Below are 26,553 nucleotides of genomic sequence, written 5' to 3'. Positions count from 1 at the left end.
CTAGAACTGGAGAGATATTGGTGTGAATGCTCTCTGGATGATCTGTTCACACTATTTCAGCTTGATGAACCTCACAGGGTTTTTGTTGCTATAATAATGATAATAATAATAATAATAATAATAATAATAATAATAATAATTTATTCATACCCCACCCATCTGGGGTATAAATACCCAGCCACTATATAATGAGAGGACGCTGCCTCTAAAACATATTGCAAGCTACCCTGAGTTCCTAGGAGAAAGGCTGGGATTACAGTGTAAATAATAATTTATTTAAGGCACATGACTCAGTGTGAATACAATTTACCAGCTGGTAAAATTCTTACAAGGGTGTGCATGAAGCCACAGTAAAACAGTCATCTCAGTACATATAAATACAGTGGAACCTTGGGTTACGTACCATCCTCCTTATGAACGCTTCAGGTAACGAGCTCTGCTAACCCGGAAGTAGATGCTCCTGGTAGCGAATTTTGCTGCAGGAAGTGAGCGAAAGTTGCGCACCAGTAGTGTGGCGGCACTGGGAGGCCCCATTAGCGAAAGCGCGCCTCGTGTTAAGAACGGACCTCTGGAACAAATTAAGTTAATAACTGGAGGTACCACTGTAGCCAAATTACCCCTGGTGTGTGTTCTCTAACACTACAAAATTTTGGTTAATGGTATTATCATGTCAGTTTTACTCTGTTTCCCCAGATTTCTGATCACGCACAAGAGTGTAATGAAATTCTCTTTACTACTTGGCAGAATACTACATTGAGTAGACACAATCACCACGTTATCATACATCTTCTATTAATATGTGGTTATGCCCTTCTTACTATGTCTGGCTAGATGAGGCCATCAGTCAAGACGTCGTCTGGTCACCCACACAGGTTCAGAGACAATGCCAAACAGCCAATCAGCTCATGGGAAGTTACCACTTACTAAAATAGTCACCTGTATTCATACAGGCAAACACTCTTATTCTTGGTATTTTGCCAGACAGCGTCACTCCCTTCCCTGAACAAATGATTGCTGTGATTGCAAACAATCTGTCTGGAGCTGTTCCAATGCAGTCTTCTGGGTCAGACTTCCCAGCCCAGGGAACACACATAAAGCACCCATTTTGCATGTACATATTCTCCTGTTGGATTAGGGGTGATGATTAGTTTGTGCTAAGTCTCAACTGAAAATGTGTTTTGGCACATTCATCCGAACTCTAAGAGGGGCTATGTGCACTTATAAATCTTTCTCTATTAGTCAGCATTAGCTGCTTCCTGCTCATTTCTGTGTCATTTATTGTGTGCTAAATGGAACAATTCTTGCTTATTAAATAAAAACAAAAATCCAACAATTGATGGTAAAAAGAGAGAGAGAGAAGCTTAATTTTACTAAGCCAAATATCCTAAAATTATTATTTGTTCAAACTGATGGGAAGTCTCTTTAGGATAACAACCACTTAGCATAACATCTTCATCTTGAGTTCTCTCTCAAACTGATTGCAAAGATCAAATACCCTTTAAAAAATCACCAGAAAGGAGAGAATATTATGAAAATGATATACAGGTGGTACATAACCCCAGTCAAGCTTGCGAAAATCTATCACTTGCCCGAAAACAAATGTTGGAAATGTAAAGAAACTGAAGGTACATTTTTTCACCTTTGGTGGACGTGCCCAAAGATTAAGGCTTTCTGGGAAATGATATATAATGAATTAAAAAAGGTATTTAAGTATACCTTCCCCAAGAAACCAGAGGCCTTTCTCCTGGGCATAGTGGGCCAAATGGTGTTAAAAAAGGATAGAACTTTCTTTATGTATGCAACAACAGCAGCAAGAATACTCATCGCAAAGTATTGGAAGACACAAGAACTTCCCATGCTGGAGGAATGGCAGGTGAAACTTATGGACTATATGGAATTGGTGGAAATGACTGGCAGAATCTGTGACCAGGGAGAAGAGTCGGTGGAAGAAGATTGGAAGAAATTCAAAGACTATCTTCAGAAACACTGCAAAATTAAGGAATGTTAGAGTGATGTTGGATTGAAAATAAGTGGTTTCCAGCTGTACAGGTTAAAGTTAAGGATAGATTAAGATTAAAGATCAAGATTAAATATGTTTAAAGAAATGGAAATTTGATAATAAAAGGGAAAATTTAAAGGTATATGACATTAAGAACAAGGATTATGTTTAAAAAAGTTGAAGCTATATACTTTAATATTTTATTAAATTAAAGATTGGGTTTAAAAAAGTGGAAAAGAAACTGCTGGACAAACAATGCAGATTGGAATACAAAAGAGGGAGGTATGAGGAAGTCCAGAAAATAAGTAATTTAAAATTGGGAATGGAAAAGAGAGTTTGTTTTTAATTGTTATGTTTTGTGTTTTTATTGTTAAATTTTGTATTGTTTTTTGTGTGTGTGTTGTTTTTCTTTTTTCTTTGTTTAAAACCTTAATAAAAAATTATTTAAAAAAAAAAATCACCAGAAAGAAACCAACTACAGATACCTATGTACAACTAAAATATGGAGAATTCTTAACTGTACACAAGCTATCATTTCAATGGAACAACGAAGGAGACTTTCCCCTTACTGGTATTACAGCACTAGCTCTGAGCTGACAAAAGTAGATTTATTACTATACTAACAAAGATGATGGAGTTGCAGTAGGAAATGCATCTCTCCTGATTCCACTTACTTTATATACTTTACTACTGTAGTCCATGCACTGGTAACCTCAATACTGGATTACTGCAATGCACTCCATGTGGTTACCACCAACACATGATACCATCAAAAGAACTGAAGTGACTTCCCATCTGCTACTGGACTAGGCTGAAGGTACTTGCCTTTCCTGGTATGTCCCAGCTCAATCATTGAGATTATTTGGGGAAGCACTATTAGTTGTCCTCCACAGACCAGAAACACAACTTATGCTACTGAGTCATGCAATCAGTGTAGTGGACCCAACAACTTAAGGTCCATAAATAGCAACACCCTAGAGGTCCCGGGCGCTAAGGAAGTCAGATTAGCCTCAACCAGAGCCAGGGCCTTTTCAACACTGGCTCGGCCTGGTGGAATGCTCTGCCTCATGAGACCAGAGCCCTGCAGGATCTGATTTCTTTCCGCAGGGCCTGTAAGACAGAGTTGTTCCGCCTGGCCTTTGGCTTGGAGCCAATTTGATTCCCTCCCCCTCCTTCCTTTTTCCTTTCTCCTTCTGTGATGGAACTCCTATTTGGGGACTTCCCTGGCTTTTTTCTGGCCCACGTAGGACCAGTCTGGATAGTTGGCCTTGATGAAGATTTGATGTTTTCATCCCCAAAAAGTTTTTGATTTGAGTTTCTACTGAAATGAGGCTGCATTTTAATCTTGTTTTTAAGTTTGTTGTTTTTATACTTGGTATTAGCCGCCCTGAGCCCGGTCTTGGCTGGGGAGAGTGGAGTATAAATAAAATTTATTATTATTATTATTATTATTATTATTAACACTACAGAACTCCCTCCCATTAGAAAGCAGGCAGGCACTGTCCCTACTAAGTTTCAGATGCCAGGTGAAAAGAAAATTAATTCAGGAAGCTTTTTCACCATGGATGCTGTTCTGATGTTTTATTCATGTTCTAAATTTTGTATGTCTTTATTCGAGAACCAGATGAGATGAAAAGTGGTGTGTGTGTGTGTGTGTGTGTGTGTGCGCGCGCAGTCCCACATGGATACTGGAGTTCTGAAACATCTGGTTTAATCTATTTTATTCTTAGAGGAAACATTTTAGAACACAGAAAGCACAGTTTTCTTGAGTGTGCTGGAGACAGGGAGCATAAAATGTTCACATGCCATACTTAGCTTGATTAAACCACAATGTGTACCGGCGCACACAGCCAGAGAACCCTCTTTACACAAGGCAAGGGGTTGGCTTAATATTCTTTCTGAATCAAGAATGGTTGTTTCTTTTCCCCCAACCAACCACGGATTGCTGCCCAGCCTTGAACCATGGTTTGTGGGCAGCTTTGTAATAATGGTATCTTAAGGTGAAGCAAACCATCAAATCTGGGCCATAGCTCAATGTTAGTGCATCTGCTTTGCATGCGGAAGGTCCTAGGTCCAATCCCTGGCATCTCCAGGTAAGGCCAGGAGATACACAGGACCATTAGACTATTGTTCCATCTAGCTCATTATTGTCTACAGCACTGACTGGCAGAAGCTTTCAAGATAGGAAACTTTCCTAGTACTTCCCGGAGATACCAGGGACTGAACCTGGGACCTTTTGCTTGATGCTGTATTGTTTTTAATATTCAGTTGGAAGCCACCCAGAGTGGCTGGGGAAACCCAGCCAGATGGGTGGGGTATAAATAATAAATTATTATTATTATTATTATTATTATTATTATTATTATTAGCATACAAAGCATGTGCTCTGTAACTGAACCAGGACCCTTCCCTAAAACAGCTAAATACATACTGTGCCTAACTGAAAGAAACTGGTTGAAATACGATCTTTTTTATTATTATATGATGTTGTCCTAACTCAGTTTAGCATATTTGCAAAAGAATGCACTTACACCAAAGTGCCACACTTATTCAATTCTCAGAGCTCACCGTTTTACTTCAAATGGGTCACAAAGAAATCATCTGCAATTTAATTTTCATGTAAAAATTCATTTTCTGAATGAGTCAAACCAACACCATCCACATACAAGAAGGAGGCACCATCAGGATTGTGGGAAATTCAAGATTTGCAGAAGTACGTTTTTTTAAGGGGAGGGGATTGGTGCTGATTGGCACGGCGGGGAAATCCCTTAGAATAGTTCAATAAGGATAGAACATGCTCAGTAGTCATGTAACACTGAGTGCCTGTTTGGGATGGATGGAAACCAACCAGGAGAAGAAGGAAACAGAGTTCCTTGGAAAGGGTATGATGGGCAGAAACCTGGAAATAACCACTGTGCACTGCAGGTTTCACTTTTGTTTCTAAATGTGGAACAATGGAACAAAGAGGCTGGAAAGGGTTTAGGGAAAGTCAACTACCTTAACAAATCAAACAGAGTATCACAAGCAGAAGGCAGGAGCAATCCAAATAAACCTTGCTAGAATTGCCACCAGCACAAGGAATTTGCTTAGAAAACACACCCATATCCAATGTTACTTCTGGTTATGAACGCTTCAGGTTACGAGCTCCGCTATCCTGTAAGTAGCTGCTCCTGGTTGTCAACTTTGCCCCAGGATGCGAACAAAAATCGTGCGCCAGAGGCACACGCGCAGCGGGAGGCCCCATTAGCGAAAGGGCACCTCAGGATAAGAACGGTTTCAGCTTAAAAATGGACCTTCAGAACGAATTAAGTTTGTAACCAGAGGTACCACTGTATAAACAAGTAGCACACTTACTGCTAGAATGCTTTATTTAAAAAGTAGGCCTTGCACAAATAAATATGCAGTGGAGTTGAGCCAATGCAAGTATTTTTCTTAATTTAAAATGTAGTCAAGACAATGCATCATTCTATTACAGAACAAATAAGCTTCAGGATCTGCTTTTTAAAAGATCATGTAGGAGACACTAATGTTTTGCCCAGGCTACAGAATTCTAGCAGCAAATATCCAACAAGTTTAGAAAGCAACTGAGTGTTTCATTATCTCCTTAATCACACCATAAAAGTATAGCCTACTTCCAACATTTCTGCTTTGTGATGAAAAAATATATTGGCTATATTTTTGCACATACCTACAGGAGGGTGGGGTGTGTTCAAAACAATATATCACTTACTTGGGAGGAAAACATGCAATATCCACCTCATCATGCAATTTCTATTCTCAGAGCAGCTACCTGGTAGATACTGACCTAAAAATAAAAATAAAGAAAGCTGTCAGAGTACAGTATGTCTGATGGGTTCTCTTGTCTACGTACATTTGATGTACTGCCTTCTATCATTGCTTGTGCTAATGTTCCACAATTTGAGACCGGCTGCTCCTGCTTTGCTGGAAGCTATTAAGGACTATTTGTCTTTTCAAGCTAAATATTCAGACGTATTATATAAACAATCGTTCCTAAACTACAGCCCAACTTGAGAAGTGCTTAGTCTGCAGAAAACTCACCTCCTGCTGAGCATGCTTAAGATTAGCAGCCACACACCCTTTCCACATATTCCATTGTTTGCTGTCAAATGCAGACTCAGAAGAAGTTGCAGCCAATTCCAATAAATACCCAGTACCTGGATGCGGGGTAGGGGTGGCAAGTGGCCTGGGTGGCAGGTTAGCGGGGCAGTAAACAGCATGCTTCCTGCCAACCTAGCAGTTCGAAAGCACGTCAAAGTGCAAGTAGATAAATAGGTACCACTCTGGCGGGAAGGTAAACGACGTTTCCGTGTGCTGCTCTGGTTCGCCAGAAGCGGCTTAGTCATGCTGGCCATATGACCCAGAAGCTGTAGGCCGGCTCCCTCGGCCAATAAAGCGAGATGAGCGTCGCAACCCCAGAGTTGGCCACGACTGGACCTAATTGTCAGGGGTCCCTTTACCTTTTAAACAGCATGCTGCCATGCCTCTGATGATGACACATATGCAGGAGAGAGAGAGGAAGAAGTCTGGTGTGCTGCAGCACATGCTCAGTGACTCCTCTCTCTGCATTACTTCTCCTCCATCTGTGCCTTGTGCAGAACCCAGAGTGAAGCTAACAGAAGAAAAGGGTTTTCATAAGGATTTTAAGAAGAAATTGCAAATCACTGCAGAAATATGGAGAACTGAATTTAATATTGGGGAAAGAAAACAAGAAACGGACAGAACCAAAACAGAGGGCTCCTTCCATCCCTACTTCCAGGATTACTTTTCCCACTTGCACCAAGAGAGGAAGGAGCAGCGACCAGGCAGTGTGCACTAGCTAAACCACAAGAAAGGAGAAAATCTGGTTTATCCTTATAAGTGAACATGGCCAATGAATTAGTCAGGTGGCCAATTCTCTTTGAGTGTTGGGAAGAAAATCTGGGAAGAAAAGTAAGAGTGTCATATTTAGGGTGGCACGCCATGCTGCTCAACCCATACTAGGCAGACTGCAAAATTGTATTTTGTGCTTATGAAGAAAAATTCAGGTAACCATAAAATTCAGTTAAGCCACAAGGACAGCACAGCAGTAGTTGTACAAAGTAGCCCTCAGTGGCCTGCTTTAGCCATCCATCACTATTATTTGCCTGAGGCATGGGAAGAGATAATTCAATTGGGCAACAGCAGGAGTAAGCAGAGACCAACGCTTAGCACCAATTTCTGAATCTCTTGAGAAGAAAAGAACCAGACAATGATGAGATAAGCAACTGTGTGGGAGTATCAGCGAATGAACTATGTTCCAGAGCCAACTAAGGAATCACTCAAATATGGGGAGGGGGACTGCAAAGATTAATTCTTTAAGGAAAAATCAGCCCCCTCTACAGTTCTCATCTAACTGCCTGCCCTTTTCTCAGCTGTCACAATAAACTGAAACACTGGTAAACCACTTCTCATGAAATCATTGTTTTAAAAATAATAGTTATCTTGTAAAGTTTGATGAAGTCCCCACATAACCTTGTATGCTTAGGGAATGTGAGGAGCAAATTCCTATGAACCAAAGTGATTTTGAAAGAAGAGATGCATGAAAAACAAAAAAGGGTACCATTACCACTTTTTTAAAAATACAAGGTTTCAGCTGCATTAAGATACAAGCTGTGGTGTGCAAACTCTAAATCCTCTCATTAGTTTGAGCAGATTTGAGCTAAGAACATAAAAACTGCTTTGCTGGATCAAACCAAGGGTCCATCTTGTTCAGCATTCTCCTTCCATCAGTGGCCAATTGATGACATTTGCATCATACCTTTCCCCTTAAGATGCTTCACTTAGAGGCTTTGAATCAGCAAATTCTTATTGAAATAGTGAAGCAGAGTCACAGCACTTCCAGAGCCAAAGTCTGTACTTGAGGAAAAGTAAACTCCAAGCTACAAGGAAATCCCTGTGTGAAATGCCTAGAAATTGCTAAAAGTGGGATTAGATATCACTATAAAATGATGTCACTAGGTTGCAGTCAATTATGCCAAACTATGATGCTATTTTGTGACTAGTGAGCCTCAGTAATTTACAGTCATCTGAGGTGGGGCCTGAGGACAGGATGTTTGAGAACCCCTATAGATGACCGACTTAGTGAAGTTCAGTTTTAAACTTTTGTATAGTCCTGTCTGAAAATGCTCTTGGAGGAAAAAATGGGACTGAAAGATGTATATCATCTCCTTGTCCCTCTAAGACACAAGTGTCCTGTAATAATGGCATGTGCTGCCATGAAATAGAATGCTACCCAGAAGCAAAGTCTAGGCAGGTACAGATGAAAGCAACAGAAGATCTATAACTCACAGCAGCTTGGAGAGGACAAAAGAAAAAAGCAATGTAAAGAACTAAACCAACATGATACTTAATTATTGGACTGCTGAAGCTCATTAGATGATGCAAGAAATCAATTTGCTTATTTCTGCATGCTGAAAATGATATGTTCCTTGTTTGGAAAAGGCCCCAAGTCCAATCTCTGACATCTCCTAGTAGAGCTAAAAAAGTTCCCATCTGGTCTGACACCCTGCAGAGCTTCTGCCACTCAATGTTGGCAGTACTGAGCTACATGGATTACTGGTCTGACTTAGACAGCTTCCTGAGTTACTATCAGTGGTAGCTGGTGCCCAGTGGGACAAATTGGGCAGAGATCAACAGCAGGTAGCGCCAGAGCCAATGACAGGCAGAGTCAGCTAATTCTGGTTTTGTCCCTATCTTTCCCTGGGCTGTGTTCTGCAAGGAACAACACTGAGACTAAGGAAGAGGAAGCCCTGAAACAGGATACAAGGAAGAAGACAGGCAGGTGGGAGCTGGTTGAAGGCAGGCTAAGATTGGTGGGGACCCATTTGCCCTAATGGACCAACCTTTGCTTATTACTATGCTTATACCTGTGCCACAACTACTCGTTTTTTTGTCTAGGGCAAGCTGCTTTATGTATATCTCTTTGGGACCCAGCAACACACACACACACACACACAGAGAGAGAGAGAGAGAGAGAGAGAGAGAGAACAGATAAGATGCCTAAATAGGTATCACCACTGGATTGCACTCTGCTGAAAAGCAACTGGTCAAACTTGGGGAGAGTTTAAAGACGGGAGGAGGCAGCATAAGGCTTTTTCACATAGCCTCAAACCGAATTTTGGTGCTATGTGTGAAAAAGCTCATTGACAAAATGAAGTAGCTTATGGGAGGGGATGGAGGTCAAAATGGGAACTTAATATACTCTGGTTTCATTTGTGCAGCCCACAAAGTGCAGTACTGAATCAAAATCAGGTATCTGTAATAAAGCACATGGTTCTAAATCTGCCAGAGTCCTGTTCAGAACTGACCAAATGAAGGGACCAAGTAAATGAAACAGAGAAAGTGTCAAAATGACAAAAGTACACAGGATTCTCAAATGCTGAGTGCTTTTTGTATTCTGTCTTAATGGAAACAAATAATGAGAGTTCGCTATTGGAATATAGTAACTTGGGAACCACATTATGAAAAGCCTTCCCATTAATTAGTGTCTGGTGGAAGAAGCTCAAAAATGAACCCGAGAGTGGTATGCGCACTGGATGGACACCCAGCCATCAAGCAGACATCGAGACAGTAATCACAATTAAGTATTTTCATACAGTAAAAGTCTGTTCAGATCAAGCCAGAACACGACTACTCTTGGCTGATATGGTGCTGTGCAATTCTGCTAGCCACATGCAATATTGAGGTGTCAAAGCACTGCCTGCACCCATCAATCACCGGCCCAAACACTTCGGCTCAGTGATGAGCACACTCCTCTCAACTTGATTTGGAATTAAGTTAGCATTTTCAAGTGCATCTTTGGAGAACACTTGGGGAGGGGAATCCTCCCCCACACAAGTGCTCTACCACTGATTCATAATGCTTTTGCAAAGTAATCATCTACAGTCCCCTCACTATTGCAAAGCCATTTTAACAAGCATCTTGGAGCAGATACAGTCTGTGGCAAATGAGGTTTCCGAAAAGTAATGAAATTTGTTCACATTTGAGGTTACATCAAAACATTGTTTTGCATTTGTTTGTTTCATTTCTTTTTAAGCAAACAATGACAGCCCTGTTCCCTGTCAGTATCACGGCATGAATGGATTAACCATTTCCCCCTGCACAATAGTCCCAATATATCTCACACACTCCTGTCCCAAACTGTTACTTGCTCCAGGAGGAAAGCTCTAGCTCTGCTTTAGTAACTAAGTTTGGTCAAGGTAATACATGCATTATTATCCTTTTCTATTCTGTAGTGACCACAAAGCCATTTTGTTTCTTCCAAATAATTTCATACTGGCTTATTATTGCCTTTAAATCTTTTTATAAATAAACACCTGAATTTCTGCAACAGTGTGATTATTGTCAGCTCCCTAAAAGTGGCTCAGTAATACTAAAAGGTAAAGGACCCCTGACAGTTAAGTCCAGTCACAAACGACTCTGGGGTTGCGGTGCTCATCTCACTTTACTGGCCAAGGGAGCCGGTGTTTGTCTGCAGACAGTTTTTCCGGCCAGTATGGCAAAGCCAGCTTCTGGTGAAACCAGAGCAGCACACAGAAACGGCGTTTACCTTCCTGCCAGAGTGGTAGCTATTTATCTACTTGTACTTTGACATGCTTTCGAACTGCTAGATTGGCAGGAGCAGGGACCGAGCAATGGGAGCTCACCCCGTCACGGGGATTTGAACCGCTGACCTTCCGATCGGCAAGCCCCTGGTTCACAGTTATCCAAGCTAATGTTATTCCACCTTAGTGCATACTACTTTCTCCAGGAAACATTCTTTAAAAGTTAGCTTTCCCACATGTAAGACATGTGTACATGTTCATATGTTTTCTGACACTCTGCCAGATCTGGTAACACTGTCCACACCATAAAAGACAGAGTTTTCATACCACCAGTCCTATGAAGTTGTCTGGGTTGTTTTCACAATGTATGGACAAATCTGGTTCTTGATAAAGCACAGTGATTTCACTGACCTTAAGCAGTTATTCCACAGAGAGAAAGCCAGTAAATGAAAATGTAGTCTTGCTGAATTTTGTGATCTGTTGCAGATCCTTTTATCTCCAGTGAGAACTGGAGGGAAGCTTTTCCCATTGGAGCTAAGATTTAATTGGATTGCCCAATGACCCCAGTTTTCCTCAGGTAGGTTTGCTGTTGCACATAAATTATTTAATAGCAACCATGATGTGAGCTTGCAGTTTAATCCACTGTGCAATTATTTAACCAAACATTTGGCAAATGACCCATGGCTGTTAATATGAAAAACATGAAGAGACGGGTCCAGAATTGTTCAAGAGATTATAGCATGGGAGTTAATTGGAGTTATGGCACTTCTTTCTGCAGCGCAGTGCTGGAGCGCTTGTTCAACAAAACCAAGACAAATCCCAATTCAACAGGAGTGCTCAGGAAAAAAAAGGTAAAAGGGACAAATCAAGTATGTAAAATAGTCTTGGGCATTCTTCACTGATGTGAAAAGAATATAACGAATGCTTCATTGCTCAAAGGGAGAATATTTCATTCTTGCCAGGGGACAGGTTTACAAAGGATGATATTTACATTTTCCTGCAACCTCTAATTTTCCCATTCATCATTTGCCAGAGCCTGAAGAACTTACGCAGTGCGTGGAATGTTTGCATATGCTTAATGATCCTTTTACCAAACAAATGCCTGAGATGCAAATGAGGAAATTAGTTAATATTGCTGATGCTGCTACTTTAGATCCATTAATATCGCACCACGTCTCTGATTTACACAGGCCTGGATAATGGCGTGAAGGCACAAGATGTTACAATTGCCTAAGCCAAGCAGATCTGGCCATGTTAGCTGCCTGGATAGGAGACCACCTGAGAACTATGTGTACACCATTCTCAGCAATCTGGAGGAAGGATTTAAGTGAAACAAACAAATCCTGCCACAAGTTAGGGAGAAGAGACCTTCCATTTGTGAAACTTGTTCCAAGTTAGAGGATCTGGGTCACACAATGAAACACAGTACACAAGCTAATATAGCAAAGACGTAAAAGGATGGGAAAAGACCACAGCTCAGTAGCAGAGCACAAACTCTGCATAGAAAAGGTCCCACAATCAACACCTGACATCTCCAGGTAGGACTGGGAAGGACTCCTGCCTGAAACCCTGGAGACTCTACTGCAAGTTAGTGTTGACAATAATGACTAGATGGACCAATGATCTGACTTGGTACAAAGCACCTTCCAATGCAGGCCCAGCCCGTCCATGAGGCAAAGGCAGCTGCTTCGGGCAGCAGAATCCCATGGGCCTGCCGTGCTGCCAGAAAAGCAAGGAGATGAAGTGGTGGCAGCTTCTGGTAAGATCATCTGCACTGCTGTCCCCATATGGACTGAGATGTAGGTAAAGAGGTGCCTTGCCTTCTCAGTTATGATGCTGAGACATTCACTATTTGGTCCTATCACTATTTGAATTCTGCCATGCAGGAATGCATGGCGCCTTTGAAAGGTACAGCTAGAAATTACTAGTGTTATTGAGATGGGGAAGGTTTCTTGACTGGTATTTGTATTTTGTGCCTGCTGTTTGCTTCAATGTATTTTACTCTTCTTCTATTAGTTTAACGGGGTGAGTTCCCATTGCTAGGTCCCAGCTCCTGCCAACCTAGCAGTTCGAAAGCATGTTGAAGTGCAAGTAGCTAAATCCTGCGGGAAGGTAAACGGCGTTTCCGTGCGCTGCTCTGGTTTCGCCAGAAGCGGCTTAGTCATGCTGGCCACATGACCCAGAAAACCTGTCTGTGGACAAACATCAGCACCCGGACAAACGCTGGCTCCCTCGGCCTATAGAGCGAGATGAGCGCCACAACCCCAGAGTTGTTCATGACTGGACTTAACTGTCAGGGGCCCTTTACCTTTTACCTATTGATTTAAAAGAATGTGTTAACCACTTTGAGTTCTGAAGAGGAAGAAAAGTGAGTCATAAAAATAAAATACTCATTTTGTACAAGCTGCAAACTATTATGCAGCTCTCAAATCAAGACATACATGTGCCACAGGAAGCCTAAAGGATGTACAATGTCTTTCCTGAACCATCTCACCTGGTGCTAGAAGTTAGGACCTCAGTGAATCTCCAGTTGTTGCTTTATTAAGTGATAGTGCTTCAAGCCAATCCAGCCTTGCTAGCGACTGCACCCCTGCTCATGTTCCTCATCATGCTCCCACCCCCCATCTCTTTACCAACCCCACCCATTCCACTAACTCCCCTTAGACCTCAGCAACTTCCCACTCTCCTGGGAGCATGAGCAGTGAACCATTTTGTCTCCATGGAAACATCTTTATCTGGACTGACCTTGTGGGACACATTTGATCTGTCAGTCTCATGATGACACAAGGATATTGTGTGTAAGGTTCTTAAGCTGGGACTTCAAAGCACCTTAAAAGGAACCCCAAGGAGGGGTTTTCCCCTTCATTTTAGAAGGGGCTTCCATGGAATCCCCTGCAAATGGAGGAATCTCTCTTTCAGTAGAAAATTATGATGCATACCCCTTTCTCAATGAAGGAGGGGTATACATCAAAATCCCCACTCACACTCAGAATTGAATTTTCCCATCATGTGAATAGCGGTTTCCATACAGCTCTGAATGGAATACCCTGCTAAAATGATTAGAGGGGATCCATTTTAGCAGAAGAACCAGTTACCCATCCCTTCTTGTTTTAGGAATGTTTGCATGTTAAAATGTTAAACCTTTTAAATGGAGGTGTCATTTTAGTAGCAGTTTCCATTCAGGTTTGCATGGAAAACTCTGCTAAATTGATGGAGGTGGGAGATGACATTTAGCAGGTGATTGTAATGCAAATGGTTGTGAGTCCAGACGCGTTAACATGTTCAGGCATGGAGTGGCAGGCAGAGATGGATGTGGGTTGGAGAACAAGAGGAAGACATGGGGGTGGAGGTGAGACCAGGAAACATAGGCTGGAGGAGGTGTGTGCCTCTCTCTCTCAAGATACATCTGCTCTGGATGGGGAAGCAGGATTCTTGCCAGCCCTCCTCCCTCTTGTGGAAAGGAACACATTAATGGAATCCAGGGAGGACATCTGGAGGGCCAAAGGTTCCCCATACCTGATTCAGAGGTTATTTCATACAGGTGTTCAACACATAAAAGCCCAGCTTGGAGTTGCAGGGCAAAGAGTGTAATTAATTATTACATAATCATCACTGTGCTTTTCTCTGTTTCATTTTCCTTTGACCTCACTGCTAACTGTTCTCCCCCTTGCAAAACCATGTGTAACTGTAACTCAGGATAACTTTTCATGAATCTGATGAAGCAGATTGTAGTCTACAAAAGTCACAATAAATTTGTTGTTATTTTAGGTGCTGTAAGACTCTTTGCTGTTGTTTTCCAAAAAGATGTGGTTCTTATGCATCACCACTTCACTTTAGGAGCAAAACAGCACAAGTAACTAGGGATTTCTCTGAAGAAAATATGCTGGTGACAAACCAACCTCCAAAAGCACAACGTATCTGGGACTTCCAGGGTGGCGCCATCGGTAATGGTGGATTCCCTCTGATCTGGAGGGACCAGCTCCACAGGAAACGGGTCTTTCCCACTACGGCGAAGTGGGGACCCTTTCAAAAATCACAGGCGGATGAAGCCTGTGACCATGGGACTCGGCGGGCACCTTTAGCGCCCCCCCAACCCACAAAGGAACCCACTAACGGGCTCCGGAGCGAAGAGGGGGAAGTGGCGCGGTGCTGAGAGTCAACTGCTTCTTCCGTGGAGCGAAGCCGCACAGCCGTTGCCGGAGAGCGCTGCCTTTTTCCTGGGACAATTTGGCTTCTAAAACAATCACCCGTGAGTACTTAAATTTTGGACAATTGGACTCTAAATAAGGACTTGCGTGCAGAAAGGAAAATTGGACTTAAAAGTTTATTTCAATTTGGCACTGAAACGGGAAGGTCTAAACAGGAAGTCAGCCTTCCGTTTCTTTGTAGATAGATTAAAGCAAAGACATGGCAAACTAGAGCTCAGAAAATCGCTTGTAAAGGACTAACTTTCATCATTTAAGATTGTTGAACCCCCTTCGGAAGCAGGAGAAGAGGGGGGATTTTTTCTGAACTGTTTAAACCTGCAGAAGTGAGTGTAAAGTAAAGTAACTTTCCACCGTCTTGATCCTGGAGCAGGGTGTCAGGACTGACGTTTTTTGAAGCTCATTGACCAGAGACAAACGTTTTTGACAGATAGCTAAAAGAAGAGAAACATAGTGATTCCATTGTTCCCCTTCGCATTTTAAAGGAACAAATATTGACAAAATATCTGAAAAAGGAAACTTTGTTGTTAGATTTGTCTTTAAAAGAAAAGAACAAATAGAAGTTTTTCCTCTAGAGGGAGCCTGTGAAACTGTAACTAATTCTGAATCGGGGAGCTTGCAGCTGTTACAGATTACGATCGTGGGAATAGACTTCTGACCTTGCAGGACAATGTATTCAGAAGCTCTGCTGTGTGCTCTCTGTAAAACAAGTGCCCTACTGGAACAGCTACATGAGAAGACAGACTTGATGACTGATGCAATCAAGAATTTTGAACAGGCAGTGGGAAATTATATAGAGCCCACTCAGGAATTAAATCAGGAGTGTGCCCTGACAGAACAGATGAGGGAAGAGGATGTTGCTGAATCTTGGGCGCCAGAGATGGAGGGAGCTGTGGCCCAGCAGGAACATGAGCTTTTGGATTTGACAAATGAACTTGGAAAAAGCCAGATTTGGAAAGATAAAGTTTGGTTTGGTTTGGAAATGGGGGGTTGGATAGACCCCCCTATGCAGGGATGTTTGGACTTTTCAAGTCTGTCAATGGGCCGTGAGATGTTTGGGGTTGTGGGGGCTCTTAATTTTGGAGAGACTTTGAAACATGTTCTTAAATACCACATGGAGTTTAGTGTGGACTATGGAAAAGGGGCTGATTTGTCGAGAAGGGTCAAAAACATTGCTAAGCTGGAGTTCCCACGAGTGAAAGGAGCAGGAGACAAAGGAAAATACAGTTATAAATATGAAGAAGAGCCGCGGAAGGGACATGGAAGGGACTTAAGGGCCTCGGATATAAGATTACCAGGTTAATGCGCTAGATTGATGAGATAAAAAGGACTGACAAAACCCGGGACCAGGAGGAAGAGACGCTGGATGAAGATTGGATTGTTTTTTTATTTCTTTTTTATTATTAGGATTGTTTTATAAAACTGATGAATGTTAGAAAAATGTTGGAACGAAACTATTTGGCTTTAGCAAAAATGTTTAAAGAATTATGTAAGAATATTATGGTTATGAGAAGTTGGTAAAAATAAGATTTAAGTTTTAGGTTTTAAGGTTTTTTATAGTAAGATAAGATTAAAATAGATTAAGGTAATGTAATGACAGAATATTATGAAATATGGAAAGGATTTGCTGTGACAATTAATAACTAGGATACAAAAAAAGGGAGGAGGAGGAGGTCAAACAAAGAAGGTAATGACAGTTAAGGATTTGAGAATAATGGATTTGTTTTTAAATGTTTGTGGTATATTTTTGTCTTTTGATTAATTTGTATTGTTTGATGTGGTTTGTTTTTTCTTTGTTTTTTCTTTGTTTTTTCTTTTTCTACCTTGTTTTCTTTTGTAATTCTAAAAAATTTTCAATAAATATCATTTAAAAAAACCAAAACAAAAGCACAACGTATCCGGTTGTATGATACAAACTTAATTCATGCAATATATTTTTTCCTTCAACAAGGATAAGAATACATGTTGTTGTTGTTGTTTAGTCATTTAGTCGTGTCCGACTCTTCATGACCCCATGGACCAGAGCATGCCAGACACTCCTGTCTTCCACTGCCTCCCGCAGTTTGGTCAAACTCATGCTGGTAACTTCGAGAACACTGTCCAACCTTCTCGTCCTCTGTCATCCCCTTCTCCTTGTGCCCTCCCATCTTTCCCAACATCAGGGTCTTTTCCAGGGAGTCTTCTCTTCTCATGAGGTGGCCAAAGTATTGTAGCCTCACCTTCAGGATCTGTCCTTCCAGTGAGCATTCAGGGCTGATTTCCTTCAGAAAGGATAGGTTTGGTCTTCTTGCAGTCCATGGGACTCTCAAGAGTCTCCTCCAGCACCATAATTCAAAAGCATCAATTCTTCGGCGATCAGCCTTCTTTACGGTCCAGCTCTCACTTCCATACATCACCACTGGGGAAACCATAACTTTAACTATACGGGCCTTTGTTGGCAAGGTGATGTCTCTGCTTTTTAAGATGCTGTCTAGGTTTATCATCGCTTTTCTCCCAAGAAGCAGGCATCTTTTAATTTTGTGACTGCTGTCACCATCTGTAGTGATCATGGAACCCAAGAGAGTAAAAACTCTCACAGCCTCCATTTCTTCCCCTTCTATTTGCCAGGAGGTGCTGTCTAGGTTTGTCATTGGTTTTCTTTTAAGAATACATACCTGACACTGAAGAGCACTCTGCAAAGTCTTTGTGTTACCATTTAGTGTGTTTTTTTCTCAACTTGGAGCAAATCTGTTAAAACATTTCCTGTAGTGCACACATTTTCATACTTGATTCAGTGAGGCTTCTTTACATTAAAGAGAGGTGGGGGGGCTCCTTCAGTCCCTTTAGGCTTAGAAAATCTATATTGTGCTTGTGTTCGTGGCAGCAAAACACCCTTACCTAAAGCAGAAATACCAGTTAATGTACATACATTAACCGGTATTAATGTGCATACACCTTTACTAGCAGCAGACACTGCCACCTAATCATGTAAGGTACACACCATTACAGGGGCTGGTATCAGTGCAGAGGCAGCAAGCTGGAACAGAAAAGTGTTCCAAGGTTACAGCTGGCATATTCCACCAGAAGGCAGAGGATGCTCCAGTGGCAAGTAGAGGAAGCAAAGTGTGAAGGTCAGATGCCCACTGTACCAAAGACAGGCAGATTTCAAACTGAAATGTTAAAAGAATGGGGAAAGAAAGAAGGAGAAGCTCAGTGTAGCAGCAGCTTGACTGAGGGTGCCACACACTTGCTGAGGATGTTCAGACCGAGGTATCCTAGCAGTGGAAAGTTCACTTTGAGGAACTACAGTTGCTCCACCAGTGTTTCCCCACCTTCTGTTTTGGGTTGCAACTGACAATTTGACAGTGGGAGAAGATTAATGCATTTAGATTTCTATTTGCATATTTTGTATCCATGTATTATATTTCCAAGTATATTCTTCGCCTGTAAAAATTCATGCGGATTACAGTTTCAGTGGAGTCATTATTTTTGTCACGTAGGTTACACTTTGCAATTTTCCAGTACAGATTTACAGACCAGCTTACAAGGAACCATGTGGCAAGAAAAGTTCATTTGAACAGCTGTTTTCAAACAACCAACACTAAAGTTCTAGCCAAAGGAAGTTAGCACGCCAGTGGGTAACCATTCTTGTTTTATATAAGTTTTTTATTATCTCCCCTCCCCGCAATTTAGCCTGTATGCAAAATAATGTCTCACTTTTCTTCACCTTAACAAGTCTCCAGAAACAAAAAGCATCTTCTGAACAACAGAACCTCAAGCTGCACATAGTGTGCACCTGGCACAGTGAGATATGGAGATCTGAAAGTAATAAGAGGATTCTTAGTCACAGTCTAATGAAAGCACAACAACAATCTGACTATTACATAGTGCAATGCAAAAGCTCATCTGCATTTTGAGAGGCCTCTTAATATTCCACAAGCAAAGAATTGCTCAGTCCCTGAATTTTACAGAGGAACAAGACAGCAGCAAAGCAAGAATTTTAAAAAAAAGCAATCCAGGAGTCTACGACAAAGTGCAATATTTACTGATTCCACTCTGCACAAAAATGTATCGTAATCCTAAAAGTGATTAAAACACTTTTGTTGCTACATAGGATTAAAAGCTTGCCTACCACTGACAGATCAGAAACAGGATAAGAGGCAGAGACTACATTAAATACACCTAACATACAATGGGACCTTGCATGTCTCTGATCTACAAGCTATTCTGTCTCTAAGCCGTACATTTTTACAAGGCTTTCTATGTCACTGTTTATTTTCTGGAATACCCCAGAAGGTGAGATGAAAAGAGCTTTGAGCTCTGCATATATTACAGATGATATTGTGGTGGGGAACCTATGGCTGGGTTACAATCCCCACCACCCCTGGCCACTCCCCATATGATCACATTCACTTGCAATGTGAAGTCATTAACCATAATTTAAATGGCTCGAGTAGCTTTCACGCATGCAACACACCTTGGCTTCAGATGGTGGCTTGTCTGGAGAGAAACACACTGCAAGCACCAGTCCAGATGTAATACTAAGCCAGATGCTCTGGGGTTCACTCCCCCCCCCCCCAAAATAAGCAAAGCATGAGAGTTTGGACGGCATGCGCAAACACACAGCTTGTGCACAGGTGAAGTTGTCTAATCATAGTTAATCACAGAATAAAGGTTTCGAAGGGATCCAAGGGTCATCTAGTCCAGGGGTCAGCAAACTTTTTCAGCAGGGAGCCGGTCCACTGTCCCTCAGACCTTGTGGTGGGCTGGACTATATTGGGGGGGGGGATGAATTAATTCTTATACCCCACAAATAACCCAGAGATGCATTTTAAATAAAAGGACACATTCTACTCAGGTAAAAACATGCTGATTCCCGGACCATCCACAGGCTGGATTTAGAAGGAGATTGGGCTGGATCCAGCCCCCAGGCCTTAGTTTGCCTACCCATGATCTAGTCCAATCCCCTGCAATGCAGGAATCTCAGCTAAAGCATCCAAGGCAGAGGACCACCCAGCCTCTGATGAAATACCTCCAAGGGGAGTCCACAACCTCTCAAGGGAGACTGTTCCACTGTTGAACAGCTCTTACTGTCAGAAAGTTTTTCCGTTATGTTTAGGCAGAATCTTCTTTCTTGTAAATTGAAGCCACAGTTTTGAATCCTACCCTTCAGAGCAGGAGAAAACAAGCATGTGTTAACTTCGGAATGTGGTATATTAACATCAACACTGAACAGCCTAAGACAAAACAAGTCTGGTCCTTGACTCAAGTTGACTGCGGTATAAATTTAAACACAACACAACACAACTGAAGGTGGTAAATGCAATGAATTAAATTCAGTTGGGTGTGTGAACTAAGAGATTAAACCCAGTGGGTTTTAGTGCACTGCTTTCTATGAGATAAGGTATGCCTAACACATATCAGGCTAGTAAGGGGGTTAAGCCACAGAAGACGTGGTTTTTGAAGAGGGATTTGAAAGACACAAGAAAAGCAGCATCATTTTGATGTTCTGGAAAGGAATCGTAAGCATAAAAGAGACAAAGCACTTTTAAGGAAGAGATCTTTGGAGTAGATGAGGGCAAAAAATCTGGAGTAACATAGGCCACAGGCAAGGGTTGTACTGGATGGACAGCATGCTAGGACATGCAGCTCAAAAGCACCCATGGCACACCATCCCCGTTCTTGCTGCACCACTGATGTAACACACCATAGTTCTCTGAAGTTTGTGGCTTCTTATCTCCAAATAAACCGTAAGTATGAAGCAAACCTTGGTTACCATTCATGGTTTGTTTGGGAGAAACCAATGACAAGCCTGGGTTCAGAAGCCATGAAAAGCCTTGTTGCATTAATGCCTTGTTTTGTCCATGGCTTGGGAGCAGCAGCAAGAGCGGAGGAGGAGAACAGATGGTGGAGAACCTCAGGCACAAGGGTCTAAAAATGACCCTCCAGGGTTCTTTCTTTGGCTCTTGGAACTCTACCCAGGACACCCTCCTCTCCCACCCTGCTTTGCTCATCTAGTAATTCTGCATAGCTGAAATGTGTTCGATAATGTATAGAGGATAGAGAGGGGTGTGTGAGTGTGTGTAGAAAATTGTCTATGGCACAAAGACTAGTTTCTGACTCTGGCTCTACCTACCTGTTGCCCACAAAAGGCTGTCCTGAGGGGGAATGTTCCCCACCCATTTTTAATCTGTGGTTGGCATACAGACCACAGCACTGTGTCTGTAAAAGCCTGCCACCATGTATCAAGTTCCTCCTCCCATTCTCTATTAGACCAATTTCTTCAACCAAATAATCACTGAACCACTTTGGACTCACTTTTATTGCTTTAATGAAGTTTCTCTCCACACCCCTGCTATTCACTGGCAATTTCCAACCTCTTTCCCCATTCCTCCCTTCCCCAGTTCCCTCCTTCCCCACCCTTGGTGGAAACTAGATAGCAAGTTCTCTGGGCCAGAGATGCATCACTTCGATGCTCTGTGCTGTATACAACCCAGTACTGTTACCAAATGTTAAGTAGGAGGAGACCTCACAATTTCTTTGCGACACAATGAAAGTATCTATGACATTCTGAACCATGGAGAACATTAAAAGGGATGGAAGCTTCCCCCAGATAATTCAACCCACTTCAGGACATCCTACAGTTCTGATGGCTGGCTTCAAACATATGGAAGCTTCTAAAAAGTGCTTCCACATGGCAGCAATCCAAGAAGAGGGAGGTAACATTTAGAAGTCCTTACACCATGTGCTTTTCAAATCTGGGAAGCATTTCCAAATTGGTGCCAATTGTTTTTAGTGGCAGCTGGCAGGCACTGGTGTGGAAGCTTTCTGTATTAGTGAAATAACACTGGTCCCAACCCAGAAGCTTGTGGCAACATAGATAAAAAAAAAGAAAAATATATCCATATCCCCAGTCCAGATAAAGTCCAATCTGAGGGGAATAGTGGTACCTCAGTGCCTCTGAGGTAGGCACTGTCTTCCAGTGTGTGTGCTTTAAAAACTTCTTAAATGCCCCAGTGCTAAAAGGAAGCCAAGCCAGGTGGCTGCAGCTACCACCTTATTTTCCAACCATACTTCTGAGCTCTGCCACCAATCATGCTACATCAGGATCCAGAAGCATTGCAGGGCAACTCAAGATGGTAGCAACTGCAGGAATTCAGCTCTGCACTTCTCCTATCAATGCTGGGTCATGGATTATTATTATTTTTTAAAGTACTGACACCTACTGCTTATCAGTAACCTTGCCAGGGGGATGCCTTAGCCACTATAGTGGTGATGGAGGGTCACCAGAGAATCTTGCCCAGACTCCACTCAAACCTGGCATCACATAACCTCCTTTTAATTTTTTCAGGCTTAAAATTCCCCATGTATATTTTCCCGCTACAATTGGTGTTTTGTTTTCTGTTTTTTTACAGTTTTTATTGTGCTTTTTAGCAACTGCAAATCATCACAAAAATCCTGGACTGAAGGGCAGTACAGAAATGTTTTAAGTAACACATTAAAATAGAGAGCCAGTGTGGTGTAGTGGTTAAGAGCGGTAGTCTCCTAATCTGGGGAACTGGGTTCGCGTCTCCGCTCCTCCACATGCAGCTGCTGGGTGACCTTGGGCCAGTCACACTTCTCTGAAGTCTCTCAGCCCCACTCACCTCACAGAGTGTTTGTTGTGGGGGAGGAAGGGAAAGGAGAATGTTAGCCGCTTTGAGACTCCTTAAAGGGAGTGAAAGGCAGGATATCAAATCCAAACTCTTCTTCTTATTATTATTATTAAAATAGTACTTCATATTCAGCCATGTGCAACGGCCTGATGTAATTCACAGGCTTGTTTACACATTGCCTGAAAAGTGATGACATCCTGGAGAAGTATCATTTCTAGTTACACAATGAGATACCCAAGTCTGTAACCCTGAAACTATCAACCCACTATCTACACTGGCAAGGAAGCACAGGCTGACTCAGCCAAATATGTATGCTCATTAGGTCATATTCCTAGATCACTTGTGACTTCCAGCTTGGACTACTTTAAAATGTAGCCTCCTGGCCCAGGAAGTGACTAAAAGGATTAAATATTGCACTTTATAAGTTGTTTGCTTTGTCTTTAAATATGTCAGTGGAGCAATGTACACAGCAAGGGTGAAAAACAATGTTTCAATTCCACTTTCTCTTTCTCTCTTTTTAAGGGACTTATTCTTGTACAGTACTAGCAACTGGACTCTGTAGCAGTGGATTTCTCTATCTAGTGTTAATTCCCTGGAACAGGTGGAAAGCGCAAGTTGTTAGAGGGGGTGAGCCAACAGAGCTGTCAATCACAGTTCTCCACCCATGGCTTCACACCAAACAAAGCATGCAAGAATTTTTTTCAGTGTATTTCTATATGCAGAACAATCCCTTGGCAAGTCCTTCACCCTCCGCTTTCCTCTGGGGTATAACAGTGCAATCCAATGTATGCGTACTGAGAGTTAAGTCCTGCTGAATTTTATGGGATGTGTATAGGATAAGAGACCAGTGATATAGATATTCCAGTGCATCTACAGTGGCAGAGCTTTCCTGGGAAACACAGGAAAGCTCTGCCACTGTAGATGCACTGGAATATCCCAATCAGCACAAGAGTACAAGAGATCCTTCAGTTATATTCTAATAAAGTAATTCTATATTGTTCCTATAGGTCATATACAACAAATCAACAGAAATGCTGAACATAAAAAGCCCTACTAAATACGTTCTGCAAACACATGTGGCAAAGTGTACTTTTATCCCTCCCTCATTGCTTGTTCTTCACACAAAAGTCTCAGAATACTTGGACGTACACGTCAGTATGCTGTCTCCAAGAAATTCAGGTTTACCTGAGAAATAAGCCCTATTGTACTGTTTGGGATTTACTTTTGAGTAGACCTGCATAGCTTTGCATTGTCAGGCTGTGAACCAAGAATGCTTAACTCATATTTTGTTTTGTTTTTTACTTTCTTTAGTATTTTGGTTTTATGCCTGTTTTTAGACAAACTGCACAGGAAGATGGTGGACAAACCTTCATCAGTGTTTTTAAAACAGGGGCTGGATACAGCAGTGAATTATCTGCCTCAGCAAAGGGTTGGACAAGAAGACCCTTATAACTCTACAATTCTATGTGATTCTTACCATAAATATACATTGCCTTATGCACCTGGAGTAGAAAAGTGTGTGTGTGTGTGTGTGTATACATACACTGAAACAAAAACAAAACAAAATTAATAGAAATAACAAACATCTCGTAGGTGTGCCACACATTCATCTGTTCCACTTTGTAATTCCACAACTGGCAATCCTCAACTGAAATGTGTGAACCAACTGCAATGAAAGAGTTTATTAAGAAGTGATATGGAAGTTTTGTCTTTGATGTTTTGATCTGGGTGGCTCCTTCCCACTTTTGCATCACTTCTTGATGTTGCAGTCATCAGGTGATGTACATGCATGTCCGAACAGGCCTTTAATCACACCCAGATCTGTGGGAACCCATAGGTTTCTTGACTTGGTGGAACAGTGTCATATTGACATGCTCAAGGTCTTGACTCCATACAACACACTAGGATGCAACTCAGGTTAGCTGGACAAACCTGATGCTCACAATCTACCCTTAATCACCACTGGCTAAAATTACCTTATCATATGGGCAAATCCATTCAGCAACCTTGGAGGGTATATGAAACTAACCTGTGTGCTGGGTCAATGCTTTTTAATCCCTGCTGGCTGAAAGCCATTTCTCTATCTCAAGCACACTGGGTTCCCAATGCTTAGTGACAGCTCACAGGGAACAACCACAATCACAATCACAATGAATTTACCTGCACCTGTTGATGCAGTCTGCAGCATATATACAAATCTCAATAGATTGTGACAGAACAACATCTCAAATGGTATGGCGTACGGGCTGCAACCAGGATTCAAACCTGCCAAATACTGACACGACAGGAGGCTGGCAAAAACCACTCTGCATGGGCTTCTGTATCTTTTTAAAAAAATATTAATTCAAATTCCCTTCACATTAATAAGACAATGAGGAGGATGGAGACCTGCCTACAATGTCCTGATACAACAGCTGGGGAGCAGTGTCAACCAAGGGTGCAATCCTATACTCTCCTGACTGGAGAGGAAGCCGGAAAGCAATGGGTCTGACTTCCGAGGAAGCATTGATGGATTTCTGCTGCTTAAGACCTCGAAGGCTGTATATTGTCTCCCTGCTTATTTAACTTATATGCAGAATTCATCATGCGAAAGGCTGAGCTGGATGAATCCCAAGCTGGAATTAAGATTGCCAGAAGAAATATCAACAACCTCAGATATGCAGATGACACAACCTTGATGGAAGTGAGGAGGAATTAAAGAACCTTTTAATGAGGGTGAAAGAGGAGAACGCAAAATATGGTCTGAAGCTCAGCATCAAAAAAACTAAGATCATGGCCACTGGGTCGATCACCTCCTGGCAAATAGAAGGGGAAGAAATGGAGGCTGTGAGAGTTTTTACTTTCTTGGGTTCCATGATCACTGCAGATGGTGACAGCAGTCACAAAATTAAAAGATGCCTGCTTCTTGGGAGAAAAGCGATGATAAACCTAGACAGCATCTTAAAAAGCGGAGACATCACCTTGCCAACATAGGCCCGTATAGTTAAAGTTATGGTTTCCCCAGTGGTGATGTATGGAAGTGAGAGCTGGACCGTAAAGAAGGCTGATCGCCGAAGAATTGATGCTTTTGAATTATGGTGCTGGAGGAGACTCTGGAGAGTCCCATGGACTGCAAGAAGATCAAACCTCTCCATTCTGAAGGAAATCAGCCCTGACTGCTCACTGGAAGGACAGATCGTGAAGCTGAGGCTCCAATACTTTGGCCACCTCATGAGAAGAGAAGACTCCCTGGAAAAGACCCTGATGTTGGGAAAGATGGTGGGCACAAGGAGAAGGGGACGACAGAGGACAAGATGGTTGGACAGTGTTCTCGAAGCTACCAGCACGAGTTTGACCAAACTGCGGGAGGCCGTGGAAGACAGGAGTGCCTGGCGTGCTCTGGTCCGTGGGGTCACGAAGAGTCGGACACGACTCAACGACTAAACAACAACAAGACCTCGAAGGGGAACCTGCCTGGAGGAGAGCTGGCCAGGAAAAGCCAGGTCTTTCTCAGCATTTCTCCTGAACCTCGTCTAAAAAAGGCACCACAGCGTGCCGAGAGGCGGGAAGCGAAGATGTGGCCTTATCTCACCCCACTGTTTTGGAGGAGGAGGAGAAAGCAGCAGCAGCAGCAGCGGCCTCGGTGCCTCAAGCGCAGAAACAAGGTCATATTTCCGAAGCGAGGACCAGACAGCGGCAGCGAGGGCGCGGGGTTTCCTCCCATCCCGCCGAGCCAATGAACTTACCTCAGGCGGCCCCCTCCCGCCGGCGAACGGGCGAGTTCCCCTCGCAGCCGGGCCAAGGCGGCGCTTGTTTGACTCGCCGACTTAAGTGGACGCGAGCGGAGACGGAGGCGGGGCCGGCGGCGCTTGGCCCGGCAGCAGAGCCCGAGCGAGCGGCATGGGCGCCCCCTCAGCCCGAAGCGAAGGTCCGCGCGAGCCGAGGCGCGGGCAAGGCAATGCGAAGCGGCGCCCGCGCCCTGCAGGACCACACAGCTGCTTCTTGGACTCGCTCCCGCCCTCCCTGCCGGCCTGCGCTGCGCGGGGGGCTCCCGGCCAGCCAGCCAGCCAGAGAGCGCGCGCGGGACGCGCCGGAGGAGAGAATACCTTGAACCATCTGTTGCAAAGCGCCTCCTTTCCTCCGGGGCCTCCACG

The 26,553-nt window shown here is 42.8% G+C and overlaps 1 protein-coding gene across 1 annotated transcript in view; it reads right to left on the bottom strand.

The window, feature by feature from the left end:
• SULF2 (sulfatase 2) overlaps positions 1-26,277 on the bottom strand; it is a 286,446-nt gene extending 260,169 nt beyond the window's left edge. The window contains exons 1-2 of the mRNA XM_081011117.1: positions 26,146-26,277; positions 5,730-5,804 (exon numbers count right to left, since the gene is read on the bottom strand). The gene's annotated coding sequence lies outside the window, so the exon portion shown is untranslated. The remainder of the gene's footprint in view (positions 1-5,729; positions 5,805-26,145) is intronic.
• Between the last annotated feature and the right edge of the window lie 276 nt (positions 26,278-26,553).

The sequence above is a fragment of the Podarcis pityusensis genome (assembly GCF_964106645.2).
Source record: "Podarcis pityusensis genome assembly, chromosome: 6".
In the NCBI taxonomy this organism is placed as follows: Eukaryota; Metazoa; Chordata; class Lepidosauria; order Squamata; family Lacertidae; genus Podarcis; species Podarcis pityusensis.
Note: the sequence above shows the minus strand (reverse complement) of the source record. Positions and strands in the feature narration are given on the sequence as shown.